At 37.7% G+C, this 18952-nt stretch overlaps 1 protein-coding gene across 9 annotated transcripts in view; it reads left to right on the top strand.

Annotated features, from left to right (window-relative positions):
• The window catches only part of PKP4 (plakophilin 4), a 245229-nt gene that overhangs the window by 145754 nt on the left and 80523 nt on the right, over window positions 1-18952 (top strand). The gene's annotated exons all lie outside the window — the stretch shown is intronic.

The following is an 18952-nucleotide window of genomic DNA, read 5'->3' as shown; positions in this document are numbered from 1 at the left end:
TTTTTAAATCTTTATCTTAAGAAATGTTAGAAGTACTGAGAAGCACAGAGAATAATACAACAAAAGCTCAAGTACTCACATCCCAGAATTGAAAATTGTTGACAGTTCATCATATTGGCTTTTTATTTAAAATTTATTTACAATTCAAGCCTTCTTTGCTCTCTTCCCAATAGCTAACCACAAGTATGTAGTCTTCCAGTGTACGTTGTGTGCTTTTATATCATTATACTTCCTTGGCCAATACTTTGTGTTTCTTTTTTAGCCTACACCATATGGTGTAGTGTTTACCATTGTGCATTAAGTATTTTTCTACTCAGTATTTCTAATCTTTCCATGTTGATGTGTGTAGAGCTAGTTTATGTTTTTAACTGCTGTTACATAGATATTTCATACAATGATCAAATTTTGGCCATTTCCTTATTGAAGAACATTTTCCTTCCACTTTTTAATACTGTAAATATGTAGCACTGAACATTTTTGAACCTATCTCTTAGTTTACACCTGTAAGATCATGGAAAATGCATCATGATAACTAGACTACTTGGGTTGTAATAAATGTACCATACCAGTTTTTCTAGATCTTTTTTAATAGCTTTCTGAACAGTTAGTATCTCAACAGTTGTACCTTCTCAAGCAGTATGTTTTAAAGTTCCAGGGTGTGTGTGTGTGTGTGTGTGTGTGTGTCTGTCTGTCCTCTTTGTCTTTGTTTCTCTCTCTCACTCTTTTTTTTTTTTTGCCAACATTTAAGATTAGGCAGGCTCTTTTAAGTTTTACCAATCTAATGTTATCTCATTTTACTCTGTATTTTCTTGATTACTAATGGGATTGAGTATTTTCTTGTCTTTATGATCCTTTTGAGTTTCCTCTTCTATTCATATTCTTTGCCCACTTTTCTTTCTTTTTTTTAAAAAAGATGTTATGAGAGAGAGAGAGATGTTACATCAAAAAGATGTTATGTTTGAGAGAGAGAGCAGAGAGAAGAGCAGAGGAAGAGGGACAAGCCAAACTTCATATTGTGCATGCAGTTCAGTGGGGGGCTCAATCCCAGAACTCTGAGATCACAACTGGATCAAAATAAAGAGTTAGACGTTTAACCAATTGAGCTACCCAGGCTCCCCTCTTTGCCTGCCGGTTTTTTGTTTTGTTTTGTTTTTTAAGATTTTATTTATTTATTTAACAGACAGAGATCACAAGTAGGCAGAGAGGCAGGCAGAGAGAGGAAGGGAAGCAGGCTTCCCGCTGAGCAGAGAGCCCGACTCGGGGCTTGATCCCAGAACCCTGGGATCACAACCTGAGCCGAAGGCAGAGGCTTTAACCCACTGAGCCACCCAGGTGCTCCAAACAAAAAATTTTTTTAAAGATTTTTTATTTGTTTGACAGATATCACAAGTAGGTAAAGAGGTAGGCAGAGAGAGAGAGAGAAAAGGGGAAGCAAGCTCCCTGCTGAGCAGAGAGCCTGATATGGGGCTTGATCCCAGGACCCTGGGATATGACCTGAGCCGAAGGCAGAGGCTTTATTTAACCCACTGAGCTACTCAGGTACCCCTTGCCCGCTTTTTTTTTTTTTTTTAAGATTTTATTTATTTATTTGACAGAGAGAGATCACAAGTAGGCAGAGAGGCAGGCAGAGAGAGAGAGAGAGGAGGAAGCAGGCTCCCTGCTGAGCAGATAGCCCGATGCGCCCTTGCCCGCTTTTTTTTTTTTTAAGATTTTATTTATTTATTTGACAGAAATCACAAGTAGACTGAGAGGCAGGCAGAGAGAGGGAAGCAGGCTCCCTGCTGAGCAGAGAGCCCGACGCGGGACTCGATCCCAGGACCCTGAGATCATGACCTGAGCCGAAGGCAGCGGCTTAACCCACTGAGCCACCCAGGCGCCCCCCTTGCCTGCTTTTTTAATGAGTAGTTTGGCTTATGGTCTTTGGTTCTGTCATTAGTTTTTTGCACTGAAAAAACTCTGGGATGTATATGTTAAAATAGTACAGGTCTTAGTATATCATAGCACTAAAAGTACACTGTATTAATCCATTTTTAGAATACAAGTCCTTTAGTATCAATACAAGTACATAGGAGATACAACCTCTATATGATATATAATAATGGAGACCTGGTTATCTACATCTGCAGTTGAGGGAAGGTAAGAGCCCAACCAGATGATACTAACATTACTTTCCATTTCTAGATATCCTTTCATGATTTTGCATTTACTTACATACTTTTTGAAAATATTTATGATGTCTTCTCTAAACTCACTCAGGAAATATGTATACCTTTACTTTATTACAGAAATACAAAGTAAATGCTTTCTCCTTTTGCTAGTTGGTGAAAACAAACTCTTCCAGGGAATTTTAGCATCTTTAAGTATCCTGTTTACTCTGGGAAGTCTTGTTTTCCCGTTTGAGAATATGCTGTGTTTAATGAAACCAGTTAAAAATTGAGTTTTTGTTTAAGTGCTCTCTCCAGGTGAAAACTACTTTTTTGGTTTGTTTTGAATGTAAGAGAGGGAGGGGAAAACTTTGTTGTTTTAATTTAATTATTACATTTAGACTCTGATGAAGTATTTGACTATTAGCAATGCCACTAATAAGTTTTAAGTTGTCAGAAATTAATTGTAAACATCAGTATAGTACTCTCAGTCATGGCAAAGACAGTTATCCTTAGATAAATGGCTCATATTTTGGTGCAGTGTTTGATGTTCAAAACAAGACGTTACAACAATAAACAAACGTAAACTGAAAAAAAAAAAAAAAAAAAAGCCTGGAAATTTCCAGTCTAGTAGAAGGGACCATTTTATATAACTAACAATATGACAAATGTGCTTAGTAACAATGTTAAGTATATGTTTATTTTTTTTCATTTTTAATTTTGTGAAGAGCTCCATGTTGACCAGATTACATTGTCTTAGCTCTATCCCAGGAGGCTCTGCCTGGGTGTCTTTCATTCTCATACCCTCAGGTTAAAATACTTTATAGTATGAGGAAGAGAACAATAGCCATCGAGCACCTATTCCATAACAGACACCTGTACTAATAGATGTTTTATACCCTTTATCTTCTTAACTTTTCAACAGTGTTTCCTTTTTGGTGTTTTGTGTTTTAGTTTGCTTTGGTTTTAATTATTACTGTACACCTGAATTTATTATTAAGATGGTGTTGTCCTCTTAAGATAGTGTTATTTTATCGTTTTTTCTACTGGGTTGTCAATAAATGGTTTAAGAAGGCTTAAGGGGCATCTGGGTGTTTCAGTCATTAAGCATCTCCCTTCAGCTCAGGTCATGATCCCAGGGTTCTGGGATCGAGTCCCACATCAGGCTCCCTGCTCAGCGGAGAGCCTGCTTTTCCCACTCCTACTCTCCCTGCTTGTGTTTCCTCTCTCTGTGTCAGGTAAATAAATAAAATCTTAAAAAAAAAAAAAAAAAGGAAGAAAGAAGACTAAGAATCCCTCTCGCATCTACTCTGCCACTTCAAATAGACACAGCCTATATAAAATGGTGTGCAGCATACAAAAGACAATTGTAAAACCCCTAGCCACCAGCTCCATCTCTACTACTACTATTTTGTCTCTCCCTGATGGAAACTGCTGTGGTTACCATTTATATTCTTGGTCGATCACAAACATATTAAAAGAAGTCATGTAGATAGTAATTTAAGGATTCTAGAAAACAATCTTGAAAAACATATTCCCATTAATGTACTAAGTTTCATTATTTTAGGGAGAAAAGTTTACCATTTCTTCATCTAATCACTTTAATCTCCATGCTGAAATGAAAGGAGGTTAGTATTAAGTTCACACTCTCATTACCATCTGGCAGTTTAAGGACCATGGAGTAGAAAGACTGATGAAAGTAATGAGATGTTTCTTTAACCCTTCTGAGAACTACTATATCTAGGTCTAAACCAGTGTAGGAAAAGGAAATAGAAAATGTGATTAACTGCCTAAAAGTGAGTGCCATCCATTTTAGTGCATTTCAGCAGTTAATCAGCTTGTCCTAAAACTGAACATGGCATGTCTGCCAGGATGGGGAGGGGAGGCAGCCGGCAAGTTTGCCAGACTTTGTAGTGACTGAATTGTTATTATGGTTTTCCTCCCGGAGGCTTCACAATCTATTTAATAACAAATCAGTCTAATCTATTTGTTGCATGGCTTTGTCTATTCTCCTTTCATGTTACTCCACTATTAAATAGGGGGGAAAACACTCTAAAACTGAAGAGGGAAAAAGTGTATAGGCTACAGATTTCACAGCCAAAAAAATTTTATGTTAAATAATTATACATTTTATCCACTGTCACATAGTTTAGATGTAACTTTTGGTTTGCATTAATAGATTCTTATAATCCGAGGAATGTCTTTAGGGTAAATGTGTGTGTTTCTTTTAGCTTTTTTTTTTAATTGGAAAAGAACAAGTAACAGCCAGTTATTCTAGCATCCTGTGATGTGTCGTTTCTGCTTCAGAGCAAGTCAATTAAAGGTTGATTTACCTCCACCTTTAGTTACAATATCAGTAATGGGGCTATTTGAGTCACAGAGAAAATACAAGTGAAATTATCAACCATGATACAAGAACTTAGGTACTTAGGAAGGACAGAGAACAGATCTGTATCTCTTTTCTCCGTGGCATTAGTAAAATACTTCCCAGTAAAAACTTATTTGAAAATAGTGAGTAAAACAGTATTGTATTTCTGTGAACATAAATACGAAGGTAGAGGTTATATTATTGACAGAACTAGTACTTAAGTCTAGAAGTTAAAACTTGGGTGAACTTTGCAACCATTAATGAAATAATTAATATATCTAGATCAGTAATTATTGACAGCATCTGAACCCATCGATGTATCTTATGTTAATATTGCAAAATGGGAGACAGTCAGAAATTTTAGTATCCTGATGTAACCCAATGGGAGGACATGACGTCACTTGTGACGTATTGCCCCCCAAATTGTTAGTCCTCTAAATATAAATACCTAGTCATAAGAAATTTGAAGCCAAGGGAACATGTTAAAGGACAGTGTGCTGATGCCATCAGTCAGATCCAGCCTATAGGCAAATGAAACAATTTCAAACGGGAAAAAAAATTAAGAGAGGGAGAATGAAACTAGGCATTAGAAGAGATGTTTAGAGACCTAACAACCAAATATAACTAGTGGAACTTGATTTGGTTAGTTTCAAACAAACTATTTTTAAAAACCAAAACAGGGAATTTGAATACTGCCTAGTATTGGGGGTTCCTTGGGGTTCCTGGGGTGGCTCAGTTATTAAGCTTTTGCCTTCAGCTCCGGTCATGATCCCATGGTCCTGGGATCCAGCCCCACATCAGGCGTCCTGCTCAGCGGGAAGCCTTCTTTTCCCTCTCCCACTCTCCCTGCTTGTATTTTCTCTCACTGTCTCTGTCAAATAAATAAAATCTTAAAAAAAAAAAATTTACTTTTCGAGGATCCTGGGTGGCCCCATCGGTTAAGTGTCTGTCTTCAGCTCTGGTCAAGATCCCAAGGTCCTTGGATCAACCCCCTCATTGGGCTCCCAGCACAGCGGGAAGCCTGCTTCTCCCTTTTCTACTCTCCCTGCTTGTATTCTGTCTCTCACTGTCTTTCTGTCTGTCTCTCTGTCAAATAAATAAATAAAATCTTTTTTTAAAAATTTTACTTTTAGGGGAACCTGGGTGGCCTACTGGTTAAGTGTCTGCCTTCAGCTCAGGTCGTGATCCCAAGGTCTTGGGATCGAGCCCCACATCAGGCACCCTGCACACTGGGAAGCCTGCTTCTCTCTCTCTCTCTCTCTCTCAAATAAATAAATAAAATCTTTTTTAAAAAAGCATTTTGCTTTTAATATTTTAGGTATGATAATGTTGTAAATATGGTCTTTTTAAAATATCTATTTAGGGGTACATCTCAAGTATTTATTAGTGAAGTAATACGATGTCTGAGACCTGCTTCAAAATAGTAATTAAGAGAATAGTAGGTGAGGGTAGAGATGAAGTGAATGTGATATGTTCCTTTTTTTGATGAAGCTGGGTAATGAATACATAAGGGATTTATTATACTGTTTTCTTTTTTATTATATGCATGTGTGTTTTAAATATTGTATAGCAAAGTTTTTAAATGCTAAGTGATTCAGCTCCTTATTTTCTGACTGAAATTATGGATAAAATTTGTTTCGCTTTTATAAAATTAGGATGGTTCTATTTCTTAGAATCTGCTCGGTAGATGTTCTTTTTAATAGTTTAAAGACTATTTAAATTGCATAGACTGGGAATCTGTAAGGAGTGCTCCACATGGTTCATGCTGCCTTCTCTGTCAATAATGTTGGCTTGTTATGGCAATGAATGGGAGGGGGAAGTAAAAGGGATAAAGAAAGATAAAGCTGATCAGCCCTTTCTTTCTGTCATGTTGTAAACCATTGTTCTTTTCATTCATATCTCTCAAAAGAAAACTGCTGGCCATTAAAGCTAGGAATTTAACACAGTCTTGCCCAAATACTTTTCCATGTGTGTTTGCTGTGGAATGTACCTGTTAAACTACTGAACAGTGCTTATGTGTTTTAAAGAGAATTTACCCTGACCGTCCATCATCATGATTGTCATTCCTTTTCATTTGTTCTAATAGGCTTTTATCTTTTTCATTCTTCCATTTGGTAGAGTGAAATCCTTCACACTTGACTGTGGGGGAAAAACAAAGAAGGGAAGAAAACAAGGTTAGGATAAAGGATATGTGACAAATTAGGGATCCACAAGAGCTTTCAGAAGATGTTAAAGCATTCTAGAACCACTTTCCTAAGTTCCATAGGTCTTACTATGTAGACACATAACATATGCCATGTCAAATGTTGACTGTATCCTTGTGTCCATTTTTTTTTTCCAGAACAGTTACTGGTGATCCTTGCTCACTCTCTCTCACGTGTGAATTCATTCCTCCTTCAGCACTAAAACAGCTATTTATGGTGCTTGTCCATGAATTAAGAACTGAAAATGCTGTAACAGTGAGAAACACTTTTTTTTTCAAAAAGCAAAGCAGAAACTTAAGAAATATGTTCTTTCTTTTCATACCTAAAATGAAAATAAACATTTTTTTCAGAAATTAAACTTTACTGTTCCTAAAAATTAAAAAATAAATGTTTACATTGGTAGTCAATGGAAAGAAAGTGAATAGCATTCTTTAGACATGCCAAATTTTAAAGTGTCTTTATGTAGAGAGTATAAAGAATTGTATGTAAATAAATCATTTGCTTTTGAATGGCCAAATAGGATAAATAATCAAGGGGAGTGTATGTTCAATAAAAAACTGGGGCTTATGATCATTTAAAAGTCCTTTTAAGTAAACTTTTAGATAGGATTTTCAAAACAATTAAATCCTAAAGTAAAATAATGAAGTTGTATGCATCATAAACAAAACTATTTATAATGACAAGTTTTAAGGGGTCTGGATGCCAGCCAACGTGTCTTACTACAGATCTACTGTTTAGTCCATGGTCACTCTGCACAGTCTCATGCAGAGCAAGTAGAAAAACAGGACCCTTTCCCTGCTTCCTACCAGTGCCAGCTCTTTTAATATATATATGTAAGATTTAGGGGCAACTTGGTGGCTCAAAGGTCTGCCTTCTGCCCAGGTCATGATCAAGCCCTGCATTGGGTTCTGGGATCAAGCCCTGCATTGGGCACCCTGTTCAGCAGGGAGCCTGCTTCTTCCTCTCCTTCTGCCTCTTCCCCCAGCTCTTGTTCTCATTTACTCTGTTCTCTCTCTCTTTCTCAAATAAATAAGTATCTAAAATATATATATAAGATTTAAACTGTTTTACACATTTCTAAGAGTGTATTTGTGTGTGTGTGCTTTTCTTTTTTTATTTTAAATCTTTAAAAATGTTTTTTACTTTTTTTTTTTTTTTTAACCTCTAAAGGGTTTTTGGAAGAACGGAAGTGAGGGAGACAATAGCAGTTGTTAGACTATGGATGCAAACAATTTGCAGTAGCCCATCTATTCCAAGGCTGACCCTTGGCCTAAGTAGCACCCTAAGTTATGGCAAAATACTTAGGAAAGAGAGCCTAGTGTTGTATTTAACCATTTTACTATTTTCATCTCACTTGCTTTCACTCTTTCAAATGTCAACTGAAATGCTAGAAAACCTTTCTATTCTGATTTCCACCTTTACTGGTTGAAACACCTGTTCTGGGCTGGGCTTAAACAGAAATCATGCTTCCTGTATAATTTATGGGGATACCAGAGGGAACTGTTTGTTTCATTTTTGTCTACTACATCCTTTTTGATCTTCCCCTTCCCTTATGGTCTTCTGGATCTTTTATTCATAGATTCAAAGCACTAACACAAAATGCTTTTGTCAAAGAATATTTAACATCTTCTAAAATGTGTTTACCTCCAGACCCTATGAAAGTTACTTGACTTGTGAAAGTAATATTTCAGAAACTAATATTTTCTGTTCCTTTAATGTTTTGGCTCTGCATTAAATACATAATTTTCTCTTTAGGAGACTGTTTGGAATATTTTTTGTTTGTATCTTACCTTTTCCTGGAATTCATTTTACACAGCCATTATAAGAGCCCCAAAATATGATAGAGTAGCATGGGGAAAAGTGAAATGAAGAATTAAGAAAACAAGGGTAAGAATGAATAGAGCCAGTTATGAAACCAAACTGTTCATGACAGTGGCTGGTTATATATTCTACTTTAAACTTGCTAACAGCCAATGAAAACCAAGACTTTGCTGTCTCTATTACTCAATGATATTTTAAAGACAAAAATTATAAAGCACATTCTGAGAGTATAGCCATTTTTTTTTCAGGTAGAATGTCACAGAGGGAATGTATGGGTCAGACTGTAAGCCTTAGATCTTTCCCACACTCCAGGAGCTGTCAGTCCTACACCTCTATGGCCTTCTTGTTTGCACCTTCTGTTGGTCATACAGGTGATTGGGTGTTGATTGTGGATGGGTCAGCCCAAATCCATTCACACTCAAGAAAATGACTCAGGGCTCATGTCCTGGTGCTGATGGGTCAGAAGCTACTACATCCTACATGAAGGACATCATTTTTCAATCGAGTGCCCTTCCTTTTCTCTAACCTCAGTATCACCCTCAGATCATATAAACAATTGTGAAAAGAGATCCTTTGGCCTGTCTTCACTTGTTATGCCTTGCTTAGTCCAAAGGCATAACCACTGTATATAGGTATATACCATATAGGTACAAGGTATATACCATTTCAGGGGCATTTTAGAGTCATAACACACAAAAAACAGTAATAAACACCATTACAGGTATGTTGTATGTTGTCTGGTTTCCCTTTTCCTGACTCCTGAGCAAGTGGTCCTCTCTTAGGAAGCAGGAATCGGTTTCCACTCAATAGAGAATTGTCCAGGGTCGGATACCATAATAAAAATACAGAAAGGAACTTCAGTCCTAAAAAAAAATCATAAATTTAAAGGAAGAGTTTTTGTTTTTCTTGAGATTGTGAACAGACAATATATAAATTCAGAAGAAACTCTTTAAAAGTAGTTAGATACCAAAAAGGATTGCTTTTTGAGTATTATTGCAAAGATATTCTTATTGTCTATAGGCTAGTGATTTCTCAGACTAGGGTCCTCAGAGCCCTGTTAGGACAATAATGTAGTAGATGGGGATAGCTGTTTTCCTTCCGGCTCCCCGTCTCTGCATCAGCCGGGGAAAGCGGTTCACTTTCATTATCTGTTCTTTCTACCTTTGACTTACTGAAATAGCCTAATAGCAGAATGAAGAGCTATCCACATCTGTCTTGGGCAGAACAATCATAATATATTGTTTAATTTTGTCTAACTGCTCTAGTTTGTTCTGGTGGTAGGATAGAGAGTCTCTTTAATGTAATGGATCTATTTCCTTTGTTTGTTTGTTTGCTTGTTTGTTTGTTTGTTTGTTTAAAGAGGGAGGGGTGGTGAGGGGGAGAGAGACTCTTAAGCAGGCTCCATGCCCAGCCCAAAGATCATGACCTGAACTGAAATCAGGTGTCAGTCACTTAACCTACTGAGCCCTTCAGGCACCCCTATTTCCTAGTTAATTATTATCTAACTAAAAAACATGAGGTACTTATTTCCCAAACATAGGAAAAATGAAGCTAGTTATAAATATCAGTTACCTGTTGGTAGGTGCTGTAAGTTCTTGGAACATCAGGCACTGACTTACAGCATTAAGTTCTTGGTTCCATCTCAGTCTTCTAGACCCCACTTTTCACCCTGCTAATGGTGAGTGTAAAATAAACTCGAGGGGGTGAGAGAAATTTGACCCACCTGCATGGTGAATGTTTTTAAGACCTTGGGACTACCAGGTGCATGGGTGGCTCTGTCAGTTAAGCATCTGCCTTCAGCTCAGGTCATGATCCCAGGGCCCTGTGTCAGGCTTCTTGCTCAGCAGGGAGTCCGCCACTCCCTCTGTCCCTTCCCCTGCTGGGCTCTCTCTCTTGCTCACTCTCAAATAAATAAATAAATAAAATCTTTTTTAACAAGAGAGAGAGAGAGACTTGGAAAAGACTTGGGGCTTCCACAGACATTATATTCAAGAAGTAACATTCTCAGGAATTCAAGAGCGCTCAAGACAGCTAAAGCACAGAATGAGCTCTACTACCTAGCCAAGAACTCACAAGACACCAGTAGAATATTTTGTAAATGCATTAAGAGAAACAGTGTAAAATTTTAACTGTGCTGATTTAAAAGGATGTCAAAGCAATACTAAGTTGAAATAAAAAAGATTTAAAGTATATTATGTTATTTAGGGCACCTAGATGGCTTAGTCAGGTTAAGTCATGCTCAGGTCATGCTCAGGAGTCTAAGATGAACCCCTGTGATGGCCTTTGCACTCAGCAGGGAGTTAGCCTCAGATGGTCTCTCTCCCTCACACCCCACCCGGGTCCCACCCCCACCACTCACATACTCTCATGTGTGCACATGCACACTCCCTCTCTCTCTCTTAAATAAATATTTATTTAAAAGTATGCTATAATATTATCTCCATATCATAATTGAAGATTTAATTAAAATTAAAGAAGACATAGAAATTTGTGTTCAACAGAATGGTTACTCATTTGAGGGAGTTTGTTTTAAATTTATCTTGTAACCCTCCCACGTAGAGACTAAAACTTAACAATCATTAGTAGTTATTTTGCCAGATTCCTGGGGTAGAAAATCCTAGGTGCATAATAGGAAATACGGAATGACCTGGGAACTCGAGTCCAGAGTCCATATCTAAGAAGATTATGATACATTTCATTAAAAAGCAATTTGTAATACCTAGAGGAATAACAAGGTGCTAAGTAATTGCAATGTGAATTTATTGCCAAATAGTAAAAACCCAAACAAACCATTTTTCTTTTTAACTGAAAAATGGACCTTGGAATCAGTTAACAAGTAGACTTATAAATATTAGAGCAGTAGATTATAAAAGGAAATTACAGCAAACTAATATAGAGAGTCATTGGAAGTTTTCACAATGGATTTAGAATCTGAAAGATCTATATACTTGCTAATGGAATAACCCCAATTAATAGAATAATAAAGCCCACCCAATAACAAGTGAAAAAGTTGAAAGGTAATTTTTAAAATAAGCAAATCACAAACTGGAAATAAGACAGTAATGAGTTGGTAGAAAAAGACAAATGCAATTTCGAATTTATTTTAGCTACTAGGATCTTATCTGTAAACATGTGGTAGTTCTTGAAGAGTTAAGATGTGTGAAAAAAATACAGAACTTTTATATGGATCTCAGAACTTCCAGTCAGAACTCAAAAGAGTAAAACTAATAGTAAAAATAGTTAATGAACATATGATTAATGAGTGTTCATCTGTTAATTACCTCTGTTCAGTAAAGGAAGATCAGCTAAGAATTGTTTTAAAAACATTGTGAAAGAATATGTCGTAATAGTGAAATAAATAGATCAGGTCATGCTCCTAAATTGGGATGGTTTAAACCACCACATGAAGACATTGTCATAACACAAAGGGGAGAGATTTTCGTTTTACTTGGATATGTCGAAAATTATGTTGGTGGTCTCCCAGACTGGCTGATTGCCAGCCCTTCACGATTTTTGAGCTGTGACAATTGAAGCGAACTCTAGAATATGGCAATACATTTCATACTTCTTCATATGTCTCCCACTAGAGCCTTCACATTCAAATTTCTACCTGAGTGGTCCCAGTACCAACTTACTGCCTCTTGATAGATGAGTTAGGAAAAGAGCTACATCTTGTTTTTTGCTTTAAGACAAATGTTTCACAGTTTGGGTTGTCACAGATATGTGAGTGCTTCTTCCATCAAACACTGCTGTGCTTGTCAGGGTCCTCTCTTAAGGTTTCTGGCTTTAAGAACAGCCTCCCAAAAGTCTCTTGACACCTTCTTGGCTTTGAGCATGTGATCCAGTGGGGGGAGTCACACAAGTGCTGTAATGAGTATTTATAAGATAGTTGTAAGCACTGGAAGACATGGAGTTTGTGTCTTTTCACTATTACAACCCAGGGTCCTCTCTTAAGGTTTCTGGCTTTAAGAACAGCCTCCCAAAACTCTCTTGACACCTTCTTGGCTTTGAGCATGTGATCCAGTGGGGGGAGTCACACAAGTGCTGTAATGAGTATTTATAAGATAGTTGTAAGCACTGGAAGACATGGAGTTTGTGTCTTTTCACTATTACAACCCAACATCCAGTAATGTCTGGCACTCAGTAGATAATCAGCAAGTATTAATTGGATTCATGTTAGATGTTCAATAAACATCTTTTCTATAAGATATAGAAAGAGCCAAATCAAGGAGCCAGGGGGATCTGACTCCTTCATAGAATAGAAAGAACAGTTTCTAAAATTTACATAAGAATTACCTTGAAAAGATTAAAGAGTTAAGATTAAGATCAGCTATCAGTTATTTAGAATCCTATTCAATGCTAGTTGATAAACACAGAATTAAGACACAATCTTTATCCTCAAGAAGATGGTCATAGTTTGGTAACTATGCTTAATATTTGAACTATTAATCAGGGTTCTATTTAAACATATATGTGCACGTGTGCTTATAAAATTTCTTGATGCAGTGGTTTTCTTTTTTTTCTTCTTCTTCTTCTTCTATTCCCCTTCTTCCATTTTGCCCATCCCTCACTGCCCTCCCATCTGGCAACCATCAGTTTGTTCTTCAGATTTATGGGTCTGTTTCTGCTTTTTGTCTGTTTCTAGGTTCCACATGTAAGTGAAATCATACAGTATTTGTCTTTCTCAGACTTTTCACTTAGCATAATACCTTCTGGGTCCATCCATGTTGTCACAAATGTTAAGCTCACTCTCTTCTTTTTTTCTTATGGCCCAGTAATATTCCTCTGTATGTATGCACCACATTTTCTTTATCCATTCGTCTCTCAGTGGGTACTTGGGCTGCTTTCATAATTTGACTATTGTAAATAATGCTGCAATAAATATAGGAGTACATATATGTTTCCAAATTAGTGTTTTTATTTTCTTTGGGTAAATATCCAGGAGTGGAATTACTGAGTCATGTATTAGTTCTATTAATTTTTTGAGGAACCTCCATCCTGTTTTCCACAATGGCTATACCAATTTGCATTCCCACCAGCAGCGCACGAGGGTTACTTCTCTACATCTTCACCAACACTTGTTATTTCTTGTCTTTTTTAGTTCTAGCCATTCTGACAGGTGGAGGGTGGTATTTCATTGTGGTTTTATTTTGCATTTCCTTGATGAATAGTGATGTTGAACATCTTTTCACCTGTCTTTTGGCCATCTGTATGTCTTCTTGGAAAAATGCTTTCCGGTTCTCTGCCCATTTTTAATCAGATTATTTGAGAGGTTTTTTGGTGTTGAGTTGTGTGTGCTCTCTCTATATTTGCATATTAACTCCTTAGCAGAGAACTATCACTGGCAGATATCTCCTTCCTTTCAGTAGCTTTGTTGATGGTTCCCTTCACTGTTAATATGGAGATTTTTTTTTTTTTTTTATTTAACAAACAGTTAAGTTTTACAGTTTGACTATGTTCTAGTCTCAGGCTGTGGCCTGGTTTTCTTTTCAACAGAGAAGTAACTCTTGGGTTCTGTTCCATTGAGTGTGTCTTGGGAGAGTAATGGTAGTAGCCTGCACTTACTTCTAATAGGAAGAACCCCATCTAGACCTAGGAGAAAGGGGAAAGACAAAGTAACATTACTGTGTGGCATCATCAAACTCTCCACTGCCCCCTCTGCTCCTGCTTACCGATAGTGTCCACTAATACAGTCTAGCCCACATCAGACACAGTAGAAGGAAACTGGGGACAGACTTGAGTAAACCATTTTTCAAAATTATTCCTAAGTGATACAGTGAAAATAAACTTTTTATTAGAATGTTCAATTTCATGGGTATATAACGTGCATATTGTAACAGGGTACCTTTATATGCCATTCTAGAATTTGTATAATTCTGAAAGAATTTCCAGACTGTTTCTAGACATTCTATCCCCAAAATAGCATTGGTAGCCTGAAGCAACATGGTATGTGTGGGAACTGCAAGTAATTAGAAGTGCCTAGAACGTAGGCTTGTGTGGAAAAGGGGTGACAAGAAGGAACTGGCTGGCAGAGGGCTGCCTAGGGCATACTGAGATGTTTAAATTGTACCCTCTGTGGATCTGTTACCCATCAGCATCACAAGAATGAAGTCAGCCCCAGAGGTTTGAAAAATCACTGTAGCAGCATCATGGAAGAGAGCCTGAAAGGGTGAGAAGTCAAAGCCAGGAAAACAAATTAGGAGAGTTGAAAGGATGATCCAGCCAAAAGACACTGAGAAGATGAAGGCCTGAATGTGATAGTAAGGATGAATTCAGAAGGTTTATGTTTTAAATGACTGCCACGGGCCAGATGCCTTAGCATCTGGAAGTCCAGCTGTGAATGAGGCTGACTTTGCTGCCTTCATGGAGCTTTCCACACTGGTGGGTAGAACACAATAAAATGATTCCATGTTCTTCAGTTTGAGTGACTAGGTGGTCATGATTACGTGGGAGTTGGTTTGCAGGGGGCCCTGAGGGGAGAGTTTCAATACGTTGAACACAAAGTGTGCTATATCCGGTATGCACTTGGAAGTTCAGCTTTAGAGTTCAAGAATGAGATTTGGCCTCTTTTCAGAGGGGCCGTTTGTATTTGTTTTCAGTTGTAATTCTTCATTTTCTGGTATCATTAGTCAGGGGTTTTGGTTGCAAATGGAAGCCTCTCTGACTTCTAAGTACCACAGGAACTTACTAAAAGCTTTTTGGTATCATCTTGGTGAAATCTCTAGGAAGGCCAGAGAACCTCATTCTGAGGGAGGGTGTCTAGGAGCAGTGCCCACCGCCACTGCTGGGTCCACTGTAGATGCCCCACACTATACCACTGCCACCCCCTCACATGGCTTCCTACAGACCCTCAATCGCTGGTCCCCCCCTCCCCGCAGAGGAGTATGAGCAAACATGTTCTCTGCCTTGTGGGACAATCCAAAATAAGCAGGGTTTTGAAGACACTGCACAGCCATACATGTCTAGCAAACATATTTTTGCCTCCATTTATGTCTGTGAAATGAAAAACATTTAATTTCTGAGGTGTGTATAATTTTATAGTGGTTTACTTCAGATTTTTATGTAACATTGTGATGAAGGTATGGTGTCTTCCTTAAAATTAATATTGTTCACATTAATATATTAATTTGCTGGTGAACTTGCTTTTAATTGTTGTTCATTGTATGACTAGCCAGTCCCATATTTATGAATGGATCTTTCTAGAAGGTTGTTGATAATTAAGTCATTAGAAATTGTGAATGCATCTTCCACTGAAACAAAGTTATCATGGATGATTCAGTTCTCATATTTTAAAATGTGTTTTACATTCCAGCGGAAACTCTTAGAGCACAAGCTACTTGGCGTCTTCAGATAAGAAGTGAAAGGGAGTGGGATGGAATCATTTGTGGGCACGGTGCCTATAGACACATTGTAGACAGTCAATAAAAGTTGGGGAAGTGTTTCTAGGACTAGATGGTTGGAGAGAGGAAGGGAAGAAGGCAAGTATAAGCCTGTTTCTAATATGGAGCTGCCTCTAATTGTTCTAATAAAAGCAGCTTACATTCAGTGACTTATAACAGCATTTTAAAATTACACATATTTATTATCTAATCCCCAAATCCCAGAATAGTGAACAATTTAAGAATCATTTAAAATGAGTGTTTCAGGGGTGCCTGGGTGGCTCAGTGGGTTAAAGTCTCTGCCTTCAGCTCAAGTCATAATCCCAGAGTCCTGGGATCCAGCCCTGCATCAGGCTCTCTGCTCCGCAGGGAGCCTGCTTCCTCCTTTCTCTCTCTCTGAGTGCCTGTCTGTCTACTTGTGATCTTTGTCTGTCAAATAAATAAATAAAATCTTTTTTAAAAAATAAAATAAAATAAAATGAGTGTTTCAAAAGAAAATACACTATTCTGAAAAACATGACCAGTTATAACAGAATTTGTAAGATTAGTGTGAAGTAATTGGGCTGAATATACAGTCTTCAAAAAATACCATGGAACTTTTTGCTCATTTTTAATCCCAATACTAGTTTATTTCCCTAATTATTTTTATTTTTTACCTAAAATAGATAAGAATATTAACTGAGGCTTTTGTTACCTTCATCTAGGAATGGCTATTTGTATTTTTTTAATTTTTTTAAAAGATTTTATTTATTTGATAGAGAGAAAGATCACAAGTAGGCAGAGAGGCAGGCGGGGGGTGGGGGGGTAGCAGGGTCCCTGCTGAGCACAGAGCCTGATGCAGGGCTGGATCCCAGGACTCTGAGATCATGACCTGAGCCGAAGGCAGAGGCTTAACCCACTGAGCCACCCAGGCGCCCCTGTATTTTTTTAATTTAAATCCAAATAATTAACACATAATCTATTATTAGTTTCAGAGGTGGAGGTCAGTGATTCATCAATCTTATACCCAGTCCTCATTACATCACATGTGCTCCTTAACGTCCAGCACCCACTCTCCTCAAGCACCCCTCAGTGTGTTTCCTGTGATTAAGGGTCTCTTATGGTTTGTCTCCCTCTCTGATTTTGTCTTGTTTGTTTTTTCCTCTCTTCCCCTGTGATCTTGTTTTGTTTCTTTTTTTTTTTTTTTTAAAGATTTTATTTATTTATTTGACAGAGAGAAATCACAAGTAGATGGAGAGGCAGGCAGAGAGAGAGGGAAGCAGGCTCTCTGCTGAGCAGAGAGCCCAATGCAGGACTCGATCCCAGGACTCTGAGATCATGACCTGAGCCGAAGTCAGCGGCTTAACCCACTGAGCCACCCAGGCGCCCCATGTTTCTTAAATTCCACATCTGAGTGAGATCATTTGTATTTCGATGACCCTGACGACCTTTTCAGCAGTAAAAATGCTGTTTACCTAATTGAGGCTATAGGAATTTCCTACCTAGAGTGGAGGAGAATAGGTTGATCTGATTGAGGAAAGTAAACTGATACTTTATATATACCTGATCATTCAGAGCAGTTAAGAACTCTATTATGGGTGCTTGGGTGGCTTACTTAAGTGTCTGCCTTCAGCTTGGGTCTTGATCTCTACATCCTGAGATGGAGCCCTGCTTGTCCCTCTTCCTCTGTCCCTCTATCCTGCTCTTGCTCTCTCTCTCTCCTCTCTCTCAAGTAAATAAATAATAAATTTTTTTAAATCTTGTAAAAAAAAACAAACAAACAAACAAACAAAAACTCGATATTACTTCTACCCAGTTTGTTGGCAGCAACATACATTAAGCATCTGCTGTGTGTGAGGCAGTACAGCAGGCACTCGACATGAAAGGATGAGCAAAATAGCCACAACCTTTTCCCAGTTTGAGCAATTAACATGAATTATATTCTGTGATCTATAATTATGGGGATAAAAATCTTATAAAGGTATTTCATTAAAGTTTATGTAAGTTTCAAACTCAGAAGATAATTTTCATAGTATTCCCATGAAACTTGAGGTATAGTAAACATTTCTGGATGGCAGTTTAATTTATCACATATTTTAATATTGGCAGACCAGATAAACATTTTGATAGGAACACAGATGGGTAATATCAACCTCAGTATTTAGAAAACTAATTTAGACAATAGAATGAAATAAAGAAAACAGATTCAAGAGAAGTTGATTCCATGTAGGGAACCACTTTTGGTGTCACAGAATGTGATAACCAATCCTCAAGACAAAGACAACAAATGTGCCCTTACTGATATTTGACCAAGTCAGCATCTTTTCCTGTCCCATCAGTCCCTTCTAAAATCAGGAGTGTGCCAGGTAAAGAACTGTCAGCAGAGTGCTTAAGATTTGCATTAGCTGATTGACTCCATTCACTGGGAGCCTGTCCCCTCCCCCCACCCCCCCCACCCACCCCCCCCACCCCCCCCCCACCCCCCACCCCCCGGCTTGCAGCTAGTTCAAGGTCCCCAGTGGAAACTGCTTTGCCTCTGACCAAGGAAAGGCAATTCACACACAAAACTGAAGTTTAGGGAATTCTTAACTGAATCTGGTGTTTCATTAACCACTTAATGAATTGGGGACATATCAGGGGCTTAACAAGAGCTTAAAATCTTAGAACTATAGCACTCAAAGCATTTTTCCCTTCTTCTGTTCCAAATCTTTTGTTTTATAGTGTTTCCTTAAATCCAAAGTCACATGCCTTTTACTTAAATTTAATACACTCCAAAAATCTGTCAATGTATGCTTTTTTTCTGATTTCAAAAAAGTATAAATGTTTAAGAAAAAAGAGAAAAAAACTTTAGTTGTACTCCACAGAAATAACTGTTGTTAACACTTTGGTTTTTATTTTTCCAGACTTCTTTCTAGGCATATTGTATGTACGTATCTGTACGTGTTTAATGCAAAAATGGCATCAGAAGCCCTTCTGCCATATATAGTAGTGAGAATCCTACTGTGACTTTGGAATCAGGCCATTCTGGGTTTAAATCTCAGCAGTTATGGTTAATAG

This window comes from Mustela putorius, unplaced genomic scaffold (genome assembly GCF_011764305.1).
Source record: "Mustela putorius furo isolate JIRA1106 unplaced genomic scaffold, ASM1176430v1.1 tig00003869_pilon_pilon_pilon, whole genome shotgun sequence".
NCBI lineage: Eukaryota > Metazoa > Chordata > Mammalia > Carnivora > Mustelidae > Mustela > Mustela putorius.
The sequence above is the reverse complement of the archived record's forward strand: the minus strand, read 5'-3'. Positions and strand labels throughout refer to the sequence as shown.